The sequence below is a fragment of the Manduca sexta genome, chromosome 20 (assembly GCF_014839805.1).
Source record: "Manduca sexta isolate Smith_Timp_Sample1 chromosome 20, JHU_Msex_v1.0, whole genome shotgun sequence".
NCBI lineage: Eukaryota > Metazoa > Arthropoda > Insecta > Lepidoptera > Sphingidae > Manduca > Manduca sexta.
Window position 1 is genome coordinate 8,432,176 of NC_051134.1, and position 13,667 is coordinate 8,445,842.

Sequence of the window (13,667 nt, forward strand, 5' to 3'; positions counted from 1 at the left end):
ATATATAGCATCACACCTTTTACCCTTTTCAGGGGTAGACAGAGGTGTTATACCACAGCGCGATGGTTGTACTGTGAGCCAAATATATCAGTTGTGTTTTTGCGTTAGGTTTGTTTGAATCTACTTCTTACATACATACATATATATAGCATTACACCTTTTACCCTTTTCAGGGGTAGGCAGAGGTGTTACACCACAGCGCGATAGTCGTACTGTGAGCCAAATATATCAGTTGTGTTTTTGCGTTATGTTTGCTTGAATCTACTTCTTACATACATATGTATAGCGTCACACCTTTTCCCCTTTTCAGGGGTAGGCAGAGGTGTAAACATTTCAGCGCGATAGTTGTATTGCGAGCGAAACATATTAGTTGTGTTTTTGCGTTGGGTTTAGTTGATTACGACATTATTTTTTGGTTTTGAGTGGTTTTTGAAGGCGGTTTAATTTTTTGTTAAAATTATTTTTATTACCATCTAAGTACGCCGCTGTATATTAACGTACTCTGGAATTTCGAATGTATAATTATACAGTGCCATCCTTGAGTTTAATTTAAATACGCTAGGGTTCTGAATACCATACTTACATCAATAACAACAAGAATCCCACATTGGTGACCCCGACGACGCACCTACATGTTATTTATTTACACGTGTATGTACTATTTCTTCGAATAATTTTAGAAATATCTAATACAGTGTCACTCATGTGAGGTAAGATCGTATGCCTAGAACTATTAAAAAAAGGAAATTTGTAATTTTTTTTTTATTGTTTGTGAATGACTATTTAGATCAGAATATGCTCTTATTATCGATTTTAGAATGCCTTTATCATAGACGGTTTTAGAGAGTAGTCCGAACTATACCTGTGAAGGTCCTATCTTTCTTACACATTTCTAAAATTATGGTACTTTTTAAAGCCTTGTAAAACATTAACTGTTATATTTAGGGAATTGAAAAAATATATACTATTTCGTATATTTAATAAAATATAGCCAAGTTAATTATTCATTATGATAACTTCTATAGAATTCTTGTAAAAAAAATAATTCGAGAACACTGTTTAACACGTTGAAAAAGCGTCCGATTTAACCACAACGCACCTTATCTAAAACTTAAGTCTACCTGCAGGTTTTATCGGTATTTACAGCAATTTAATTACTTATATACAGTGTATCATGCATCAAAAAACTGCACCCTACCTATTGTAATGTTATACCTATCATAGCAACTTATCATCGTAGTACATACTAATAATTCTTTTAAAATTTGGATGCCAATAATGACTTTGCCGCAAAAGAAACAAACTTAGAGCGTACGTGCAATAATGTGGAAGGCGATTGTCGTAACTTTACAACTGTCAAATTCACGTGTCATGGATGTTACCACCCGTGGCAAAACAAGAAGCAGCACATTGTGTTAAAAAAAATCAATATAACACAATTATGACAATAACAGGCTTGATCAATGCAAAGTTCCAAGAGGGGAGACAAACAGTTTTTTTTTTCGACTATCTTTAAAAGTAGGAGGTTATCTATTAGTTTCTTTTTTGTTTTGTAGACTGTCCACACCCTCAAAATTTCGACAGAGAACTTCTCGTGGTTCCATGTCATGTTTTCCTTTACCGTTAAAGCTACCGAGAATTTACAAAGAATGCACACATGATTTTAGAAAAGTCAGAGGTGTGTGCCCTTTGGATTTGAACTTGCGGAAATTCGTCTCGTCAGTCCGATTCACACCCAAGTAGGCTATCGCCGCTTTATCAATTTATTTATGTTTAGGCAAAACATTTTTAACTATCATTTATTGACGCTTTTTGATGAATAAAATTAACCTTTCATGAAAATACATTTATTTGACTAAAATAAGCCATAAAATACTAATTATAATACATTGCTTTCGAATGAATACATTAATACAAACATGATTTTTTATTTGCTAACTATCTAGTTCGCTGATTTAAAAATGAGTACAAAAAGACTGAATATTAGTTAACATGAATAATAACTAAATATGTTCCAATGAACACTAATCTATCGTCTCATAAAATCTATTCACCAAACCCCAAGAAGCTCTTGATGTGGTCTGTTTTATGAATAATTATGTCGAAACCCGGATTTTCGAAAACCTCCAAAAGGCGGGGATCCATGAAATTGATGATGCCCAGCGAATCCCGGACCTCCGTAATGGTCCCATCGTCCTCCAAAGCTGTGATGCCTTCCTCGAAAAACTCCTCGATCTCCGATATGCTGCCTTCCTCTGAAAAAGCCGCGTCTTCCGCCTGTATAATCACGCCCGGGGACATATTGACCCTCAGAAGTATCAACAGGTACATTGCTGCCATCCGGTAAGCTTATTTCAAGATTTCCATTGATGTCATTATGATGAATGTGTATATAGTACACATTGTTATATTTATCCGTGAAGTATCCTTGACCTATTATGGGTGAGGTGTCGATGGTCGACAGCGCGAGCACGAGCAGGAGACACAGGCTGGTGACATTAAACATGATGACCGCGTAGTAGGACACGAACTGGCCACACTATACTGTAATAATTAATAAAATTAACAAGCATTTATAACTGCTGTTCGAAGCGTCACTGATAGTGACGACTTGGTAAAGTCCCTGAACATGTTTATATTTAGATATTATAATGTCAACGGTCTGGTATTTTGATTTAATTTGCGTGGATGGTTACTTTGTTGTTTTTAACATCATGTATTCTGATTTGAAAGACTAAAATACAAACTAACAGCTGCTAACAGGTTTTTATTGAGTAAAGTAAAACAAAGTTTTTAAATCATGAAGACAATTACATCGTGGCTTTTTAACATTTTATACAAAAAAAAAAGCAATCATTTTTATTGAATCTCAATCTCTCATCTCTGCTAATCTTCTAGGATATCGTATTTTAACCATGCGTCAAGTGATCGCAAATAACTAACATGAAAGTCCACTCACACATTTCAGATCTTAACATACATAACTCAAGAAAATTATTATATTATACACGAATTTATTTTAGCAATAATAGTTTCAGAGTAATTCAATAACCTTAATAATACGGCCGCGGCGCAGTTTTGTATGGTCGATATGACGAGGGAGGTGGTCGTAGAAGATGTCCGTTTCCAGGATATCTATCATAATTCTCGTTCGAATAATCACTGTTTTCTCTCTGTTTATCGTTGCCACGAGGTGAAACTATAATATTTCCTCCTACGTCGTTATGATGAATGTGTATATAATACACGTTATTATACTCATCCACATAATATTCTCGGCGTGGTAAACCTTCAATAATAGTCAGGGATACAAGCAGCCCAAACAGTAGACAGAGCCTGGTGACGGCTACCATGATGACGAAACGAGGGACCAAACGACACGACAGGCTCACTTCCAAAACTTGACTCCGGAACTTCGCGTATGTCGCGTTATTTATAGCTTCGTAGATATGGGCATCAACGCTGGTAAACCCGACGATTGTTTACATTTCGTCATATTTACGGGTGATGCCCTTAGATTAGTTTTGATTGCGCCATATGAATATGCGTAAATTTAGAATTCTTGAGTGTTAGTAAGTAGTCAATAATGGGCATATAATCAAATACAGAAATTACCGATAAATAGTATAGTTATTTTTGGTTTAGGTTTTGTCTACTAAATTCGGTACCACTAGATGCAAATGCCTTAAATCCTGTAGTATGGCACAGGGCATTACGGTCGCCGGGAGGGAGGACGACAGCGCGGGGTCAGAAGACTCTGTCCACTGGAACGATGACTACTTCCACCATATCGATTGCCTCGTATTCCACGGTCATCACGGTAGTAACTGCTACCGTACGGATGATTATTCTCAGTTTCATCAGCGGTTACGTGGTTTCCATCATCTGACGCATCATTGTCGGTAGAATCTGGTAAAACAACTTCAATATTGCCTTCTACGTTGTTGTGATGGATGTTTATATTATACACGTTGTTGTTTTTATCCAAGACGCGTTTTCGAGATGCTACTGGGGCTGCATCGATGATGGAGAAGGATGCAAGCACAAACAGCGTGTACAGGCAGACGGTGAGCATAGCGTCGGAGCACCAAGCGAGATGACGTGTTCACTGTACGCTCGACTTGAGTAAATAATTAAATTATAAGCGCAGTATTTATACTCTTTTGCATCGCTTATTGCAGAGTTATATCATTGCCCCTGTGGTGTAGTATTTTGACACGTAGGTATAATAATTGTGATATGCTGTCGTAGTGGAACATATTTTTTTGACAATTAGCCTATCACTCTACAATACAGAGATATGTATGGCGTATGTTCGTCAGGTCGGCTTAATGCGGATATTTAAAAAATATATTTTGGCAATAAAAATACAAATATATTTACTACAATTATAAGTAACCTCATTATTTTAGTATTGGTTAAATTTTGGGTCTTCATGAACAATATATAAATATATTAGAGGTATAAAGAATGAGATAAAACAGATGTGGTTAAAAAAGGAGAAGTGTTGCATAATATATTATTAAGAAAAACTGTTAATTTGTAGGATCCCTCACAGCTGTCTCTTACAAGAGACCATGAGCATTGAATACATATACAACTTACCAAAAGTCATGCGCATTCTGACTTCTGAGAATTGAGATCAATTCTGTCACTTAGTTACTAGACAACGGCGGGTTTTATTTCACTATTTGACAGTTGGCAATTTTAAAACATATTCCTTTTTAATGATTAACAAACTTAAAGTGATAAAATATTTTTTATTACAAAATTTATTATAATAATCAGATAGTTTCATTTGAATTACTTATTAGCTTATTATCCCATGTAAAGGCGAATATGACCCACTAGGGAGGTCATCTTCACCGCGCAGACTTGCAATAATAAAACACAACTGTTAACCAATACAAATAATATTTAATATATTTTTATATTCTAAAGAGTAAAGGTTATCTTACTGCGACTTCGCACTGATGAAACGTTTTTTTACAAAAATCATAAATGGCATTTTTTTTTTAATCTCTAATTGATACAGAGTTAGTAAAAATGAAACAACGTCGGGAGAAAATACTTAATACATAATATCCAGAAAATAGTTGTACTTCAATGAAACAAAGTAGTCAATTTTTCATAAAAATGTTACATGTTTTCGGGAGTGCGAAGCAAAACTTAATGGTAACTCTCGTGTTATAGAAACAAAAATAGGTTAGGTTATTACATTATAAAAAAAACAATCTTAAGTAGATAAGGATGAAAAAACTTAGCTTCATCGATCCGTCACCTAGCTGAATCACGCAGAGAACAAATCTTCGTCCGCACTAACGAGTTATTATAAATATTAGTAGTCATCACCCATGTCATTACATCCATATCTCTTATCACAAATTACGTTGTTATGAGCACCTTCATAGTTGATCTGTATACTTCCTTTTACATTGTTGTGGTGAATGGATATTGCGGAAAGACTTTCTTTACTACTGTAAGGTGCGCACTCGTAGGGTGACAGCGCGAGCAGCACAAGCAGGAAACAAATCCTGGTGACGGTGAGCATGGTGACGCTTCTTTAAGTCTTTCCTGTCCTGAGGATGACACGGAACCTGATAGTACACGGCAGTTCAACGCGAGCAGGAATTTATGTGTGTGTCGTACGGTACGCTTTGACTTTATACTCGCTGTTATCTGTATTATGTGATACGTATACCTACAAAGGTATTATAGTGAATTGGTTGTGATAATGCCAATAGTGGCTTACGGCTCCGTCTGTACTGTCTTTAAAAACTGATGCTTGGACCAAGCATCTTTTTGTATAAAATTTGCCTGCTAGACTCTTATTGTTCCGAAACGGCTAAACCGTCTTTGTTTTTTTAGGCGTCTCTGCAATCTACACCGGGGGAACCCGCGAATGAGACTGGAGCCCCTCGGCTCATCGACTGCAAGACCCCGGGGAGAATGGGAGTGAGTTGAGGGAAGGATCGGAACCCTGGGCAGAGGAGCAGAGGAGAGAAGAAGGAAAAGATTCACGAGTCCTCATAGGCCTCACTGTGTAGTTACAACCACAAGGTATACACACTGAATTGTGGGCCTAGGGCCGCGACAAATGTGCATGGGCATGCATTCGGTGTGAAGACGGAGCGCGCAAGAATTGAATGTTACAAGCGCAATCTTAAAATTTTTAGGGACTGATGTGTTCTGCACATTCTTCTGGAACAGTATTGTGATGATGCCGGTGTTTCGACTGAAATAATAAACACAATTTATTAAGATTCCTAAAAACTGATACAATTAAACTGCCCCGATGGTAATGTTAATTAATTAAATAATATCAAATATGTGACGCTATCTGAATCAGTAACAAAACGGCTAAGATGTTTTTATACGTACATAGATAAGTTGTCCGAGCTCAATATTGGCAAGACGAAAGCAAGGTAATTGCCCGACATTCACTTAGTCAACCTCCAACTACTGTCGCGGCTAGTCGGGTTACTAACTTTTTGTATTTTTTATAAATAAAATGCCTTCCTGTGTTTTTGGATGATGTACAAATGATACTCCAACTGTGAATGAAAAAAATGATTCATTTTATACGTTAGTAATAAGTATACACTATTTAACTTATTTTTTAACTAATAAATGCAATTTATTCGACTGTCATGGCGACGGGGCGGTCGACGCTCGGGCCCATTAGGGCCCACTCGGGCCCACTCGGGCACACTCGGGCCGTATCAATGCGAGCCGCTAGGGCTGTAACTATAGTAAATACTGCGCTGTTTTTATGTGCAATTTTGTTAGTCTATACGCGTCTATTTGTAAAACGTCATTGCAAAACGGTGAATATATTATCTATCAGCACATTTCAAGGATATGCGATCACTTTAGGATTATTAAGAACAATATTATTATTCTTTGTTCCATTAAATGCAGTTTATGTAAAAGACGAACTCCTGTTCATCCTGTTCCTCCTCCCAAATCCCTAATCGAGAATCGCGTCTAGTTTTTTCCTAATAGAAGGAAATTTGTAATAAAAAATTCTAGATGCGTAGAGCTTGGCACTGCATAAAACAAAAGTAACAACAGTAGTTAACTCCGTGACTGATAAATTGTCTGCATATTAAATAGTATCTTGGAAGAGCTGCGACTGAGTAATTTTTAAGATGAAAAAACCCAGTCACAGTTATTTCTTTGGCCCGACCGAGAATCGAACCCTTCAACGCGGTTGTTGTACTCGTAACTGGTTCGCATTACAATTACGCCACCGAGGCAGTTAGAACTGTGACGTACTATGAAAGAAATATTTTTAATAACTTCCACATTTTAACTATCATCATCATATTATCATGCTCATCATCAGCCGCAGGATGTCCACTGCTGAACATGGACCTACCTGAAAAGTTTCTAGATCGTCTTATTGGAATTAATTATATTATATTTATATTTAAAGGTCATTTTTTTTAAACTTTCATTTTTTATTTCAAAGTTCTCTCTAATATAACATAGACAAAAATAGAATATTAATTTCCCATTCACTGCCATTTTTTATGAGTAGCCAAATAAGTTTGATTTAATGCGATAAGATTTATCCTTTTATTCAATTGCCAGATATTTAACGGCTTGAACCTCTTGACATCGCATTATCGCTCGACGGACATTCCTATGTCGCAGGGTCAAATAAACAGTATAAAAACAAATATTGTTTAACAAGAAACCAGTCCGATACGCACTGTTAACGCGTTCTGTCACTCTGCCATCATGATCGCCATCACCAAGCCGTGTCTGCTACTCGTGCTACTCGTGCTGATGTCGCACCCTGTCTCAATAATGGGTAGAAACTATATACACGTTCATGATAACAACAGACAGGGAGGAATACAAATTAACTTACCTAACACTACTAACAATTATTTCAACCCTGATGAAGATTGGAGAATTAATGTCGACGCTAATTCAGATGTTTTGGTGACAGGTTATAATGACAGAGGACAGTCGTCTTCTGGAGTTTATGGGCCCAATTTTGCCAACCAACCAACTGGCCATCAAGTTCCTCGAGGTGATTTTCCTGTCGTGGACATCCGGTCTTCGGCGGCACAGAGCAGCGCCAGTACATTATTGTCAGTTGGTTGGATTGCGTGTTTGAGTGCATATTTGTTGTTGGCATAAAAATATAGATTGATGACTATTTAGACAAGATTATTGTGTAACGTTGAAATAATTTGGTACAGTCAGCAATATAGTAGCTGAACAAATTTAAAATTTCAAATCGCCTTTTAATTTTTTTCCTTTGTGTACAGCAAATCTTTTTTTTTATTTTTGTGAAGAGAAAAATAAATATTGTTAAGCACGTAAAAAAGCATAGGCGATTTGAAGTTTTGATTCGTCCAGTTACTTATGTGGCTGACCTTACCTATAAGGATAACCGCAAATATAATTCAACAGTCTTAATTTATTATAGTCCTGCTGTTTACAAACAAATGTTCCAAAGAATTTACCCCAATTAATATCCATCCTTATAGGTCATAATTGCATGAATACTGTAATAATTTTTTCTAATATACAGTAAGAATAAAGTTGTAATTTTACTCGATTATAATATAGATTATTCAGCTTTAATGGAAACAGCTCATCCGGTATGATGCGGTAGACCGCAGATGCCTTGTAAATATAATAAAACAATACACTAAGTACAAAATGTTTATTTAATTATTTTCAAAAATAAATACAATTATCACTCATAACTTAACCCGTAAATGAAATCTTCACTATTCGCTGCTGTCTTCAAGAGATGAGTCATTTGTTGGTCTGCTGTACCGGCAGCGGATACGACAACGTGTCAAGCAGTACTCTTTACAGATCTTTTTGCGTTTCGTTTTGTATGCACCAGAATCCTCTGAGGGCATGTATACTATAATATCGCCGGTCACAGTGTTGTTGTATATGGGAACTGAATAAATATTTGTCGAAGGTGCGGCTTCCACGGGAAATATCACGATGAGGAACAGGAGTAGGTAGAGCTTGATGGCAAGCATTGTGACGCGCTGACCTGCACGAAATGGTGAACCGCGCGCGTCCGGCAGTTGAGTGTTATTAACGCATACTAAAGGCACTTTTATATAAGTGCTCTGATGTGTTAATTGGATTATTACGAGTGCTTAGATATAGATTTTTTCCTATATTTTTCTACGCAACAATTGATAGAGTAATAATCTATACTCTGTATACAATCGCAGTTTCCTGTATGTGTTCATAATATTTAAAAAATATTGAGATACGGATAAATAAGTGATAAATGATAAATATAGTTTTATACTTTTTGTCTGTTCATTTTTCTAAATGTTCTTGGTCGGGTTATTCTTAAATTACTTAATAAAAAAATAAAAACATTTTATTTATTGCATAGGCGAACAAAGTTGCACTTATGACACATCAAAACATGTTATAGAAAAGTTATTATTACTAAACTACATTAGAAATTAGTTGTATAACTACGGACATTTTAAATTAGGGATAAAATTAATAAAAAAGGAGCACAAGGTAAACCAAGCGGGACAACTTGAACCGACAGGTAAGGGTAAACAAAAAGATATCGAGTGAGGACGTTATGATTCTAGAAGTAAATTGCGCTTCGTTCGTCACCCATACACATTAGATGTTTATCCTTATATTGCCCAGTAATTACGATGTCTATAATTCAATGTCCTTCAAACATCGATCTCGTCAGTCGATATTCTACTGCACCCCGCTCCACTTATCACCTAGTGTAGTGGGGTCACAGCCATGCGCATATATAAAAAAACAAACAGCAAAAGTATTACTTTGTTTGTAAAATAGTGGGACAAGCCAAGTCTTGACGCTTTCATCGACTCATCAGGAATAACGTGACGGTTTTTCCAAATATCTTATTATATTATGTAGGGTTAAATATTTGATAACCTCTGAAGTCGGTTCTCGACCAACATACATTTTTTTTCTTTTATCTTTTAAACCAAACGAGGACACTAGCAAGCATAACTGGTGATGCCATAATTGCTCTGAAATTATACAGTGCCACCCAAAAAGTCATCAAATCGCTTTACAGGGTTGGCGCAGCACTCACAATCCTGACACATTACATTTAAGGTCACCTAAAGCCCAGTAAAAAGCGGCGATAGCCTAGTTGGGTGTGGAACCGACTGCCGAAACGAATATCCGCAGGTTCAAATTCCAAGGGCGCTCACCTCTGACTTTTCTAAAGTGATGTGTGTATTCTTTGTGAATTATCGCTTGCTTTAACGGTGAAGGAAAATATCATGAGGAAACCTACATACCTGAGAAATTTCGAGGGTGTGTGAAGTCTCCCAATCCGCATCAGACCAGCGTGGTGGACTAAGGCCTATTCCCTCTTCGTAGTAGAGGAGGCCCGTGACCAACAGTGGGACAGTATATAATATAGGGCTGATATAAAAAAACCAGTAATAACACTTTCTATAACTTCCTTCAAATTGGAACACAGTCATATTTGCACACAGTGGCAGTAGGTATAGATAAGGTGGAGGTCCTCTTTGTTAACTGTCTTCAATAAAGGAGGAGGTTCTCAATTCGATGTGCATTTTTTGTTGAAAAGAATAACAGACTGACCCTATAGATTTTTTATCAAAACATGTAGTTTAGACTTTTACATCAAAATGACGAATGAGTATGTAATCCAAATATAAGACATTTTGAACTTTATTCACCTGTGACTTTTTATTGGTTTCTGCTCTATTTCTTACTAACAAAAAAAAAAACAAATAAACTTTAAAACAAAAATTCAACCGCCTGAAAAACAAATAAAAACTATTGCGTTATAATAATATGCGTGCCTATTTAAAATTTCTTGCTGAATAAATTCCTGAACAACTTTATTTTTAATTTATTTATTCACTCTTTTTTGCACACAAGTTAAACAATTGAAATAATTAAAAAACCAGTATGTACAAATGGCGGTCTTATTGGTCTAGGTAATATCTTGCAGATAACCATGCTGTGGATATAAGAAAAAGAGATAAGAAGGGCAGTATAGTGAATAGAATAATAATTTGGGTTAGTAAAAAAAAGAAGTTATAATATAAAAACCCCTATGTATGAAAATCCGCAAAACAGTTTTATTTCAATATTAAACATACGCGTAAATATAAGATATCAATAAGTTTTTTTTTTAATATTAGTCATAGTATTATATTATCTTATAATATGGCAATTAATTATTTATCTTATAATATGTAGGCTATTACTTGATAGTATTAGTTACAACGATAATATCTGAATGAGTTGTCATAATTAAAATCATATTTATCAATGATGACGAAAATCCAAAACACAATAAAATAATGAGTTTATGTTTATGTAAATATATTATAATCTGTCCACATATAAAAACATCATGAAAATCGATTCAGTAGTTTCGGAGACGTGAACTAATAAGTAAACGAAGTACCGAGAGATGGACAAAAATTCTAAACATCGTTGATTTGCATTCAGATACTCTTCTGCTCTTTTTCGTGATTAGAGAAAGAATCACATAATAGTAGCATAAAAGTACCTATACAGTAATTAGACTTTCTACAATTTATCTGTAGTATATTAGATAGGAGCTTTTGGATCAGACGAGATAGTTTATAAAATTCCCAAAAAACATGCCAACGACATTTACCGGGTTATGTTGACATCGCGTTACTAAATGAAACCACATACCTATCTACTTGGAAATAACATTTTAATTAAGTTACTTCAGCCGTAGATGTAAAATAAAAAAATTATAATTTCGAACAAAATAAATATGCACCCTAAAGCCACTACCACTACTCTAAGAGAATTCGTCGCAGCGGCAACATCATAGTTTCAGCCAGAAATATACCCACGCACGGGCCATATTTGCATTAAACTATACAATTATCAAAAATTCTGAAAACTAAACCCTGGATTTTTCGTGAAAATATTAGTTATTAATAGTATTTTTGGGCAAAATGTCAACAAAGGTGAAGACGAGTTTGTGGTTTCATTTATTAACGCAATGTCAAAATGACCCTGGAGGTATATACCGATTACTTACTAGTGTTATCTAAATGTAAATATATATGGACTTTCCTGTGTCATAGGTCGCTGAGATAGGAATATAAAGCAAGGCGAGTGCGCACGATGCTCATACAAGCAAGTTTATTCAACGCGTCAACATGCCCACTATCAAGCCGTATCTTCTTTTCATTCTCCTGGGTGTGGCGTGTGCGACGGCACAGTCATACTATGGAGTATCCGTTCATGACAACAATGTTCAAGGCAGCGTTGAAATAAACTTATCAGATGCCAAACTACAGACTTATAATTCAAGAAGACAGAACCCTAGTGGTCAGGGTAATAATGTACCACCCCAAAATGTGCCTCAAGGAAGCTATGATCAACAACGTAATTTTAATTCAGGACCCAGTCAACAGGGCCCCTATGATGGAGATTCTAATACACAGACAATAAGACTAAACGGTCCTGGTCAAGCCGATGTCAGACTATTCCAAGAGATTGGAGAAGACGGTTCTACCCGACGGGCAATTAACTATGGAGATTCCAGAAGACAAGATTACCCTAGTTACAGGCAGGATAACTCAGAAAGAAATCCCCAATCGCAGCCAATTACGCACAAGGTAACGGTGGAGGACTTTGAATCGACAACTAAAAGATATTTTACGCGAAGCACTGACAACAGTAATTACGGTTGGGATGCGGTTCCGGTCACGTACAATGGAAGAAAGAAGGTTTGCTATTGCCCCAAGAGGAGCTAAACTTAACAATTACATCTATAAATCTCTCCTCTATCAACCTAGTGGGCGTCCTCTACAACTACCACGTCTGGTATACAAATAGTGACAACCTGAAATTGTGAGATTTAAATTGTGTAGTTATGATAAATAAACAATAAATTCAAGAACATTGTATTATTTTATTTTATTAAAATTTTAGTTTTACCACTAAACTACTAAACTAATTAGTTCTTAGATATGCTAACTGAAATTGCCTGTTCACAAGTATTACGCATGGGCCAGACATCGGCCTCCTCAACCATATTGCAGGAAAGTGGCCGAACAGACAGAGTATTTCATACCCAAGCCAATTACAAATAATTATATTATTATGAATCACAAAAATAATTAAAGCGAATGAGATAATTAATTAAGAAAACCTAATCCCAAGCATTTTTTATCGTCTAAGTAAGTATTCTAAGATTTTGAAATAAGCTTTACTATATAACTTTCCCTTAAAAGTTGCTTACAATTTTCCTATATATAAGTGGGAACTGTGTTATATAGCTTATATAACTATTGTGACTATGTACAAGAAAGACTTGGAAAAAAAATACAAAAGAAGTACTGAACAATTGATGACAAAAAAGAAAGCCCGGAGTTTCTTTCTGCCTTTCTTCTTCGGGTAGTCATCACTTAGGTAGCCAGTGAAAGGCTGGTAGGTTAGCTAGGCTAGGGCTCATGTCCTCGCCGGTGAGGATCGCGACGCGTTACCCTTCTATTTCCCCCTACTTGCCAGCCCGAGCTGGTTACTTCGGTTTGTACCTTGTCTTTTGTATAAACTTTATCCCTAATTTAAAATGTCCATAGTTATATAAGTAATTTTAATAGTTGTTTAGAAGTAATAATTATTCTTATTCTTTGTTT

The 13,667-nt window shown here is 35.9% G+C and overlaps 2 long non-coding RNA genes across 2 annotated transcripts; one reads left to right on the forward strand and one right to left on the reverse strand.

Moving 5' to 3' along the window:
- Window positions 1–1,831: 1,831 nt before the first annotated feature.
- On the reverse strand, window positions 1,832–6,420 carry LOC119189919. The gene is made up of 2 exons (XR_005112675.1): window positions 6,382–6,420; window positions 1,832–6,235 (listed from the first exon to the last, which is right to left on the reverse strand). It is a non-coding gene; the product is annotated as an uncharacterized LOC119189919 (long non-coding RNA).
- A 1,292-nt stretch (window positions 6,421–7,712) lies between these two features.
- LOC119189970 lies at window positions 7,713–8,683 on the forward strand. Its single transcript, XR_005112690.1, has 2 exons — window positions 7,713–7,819; window positions 7,961–8,683. It is a non-coding gene; the product is annotated as an uncharacterized LOC119189970 (long non-coding RNA).
- The last annotated feature ends 4,984 nt before the right edge of the window (window positions 8,684–13,667 follow it).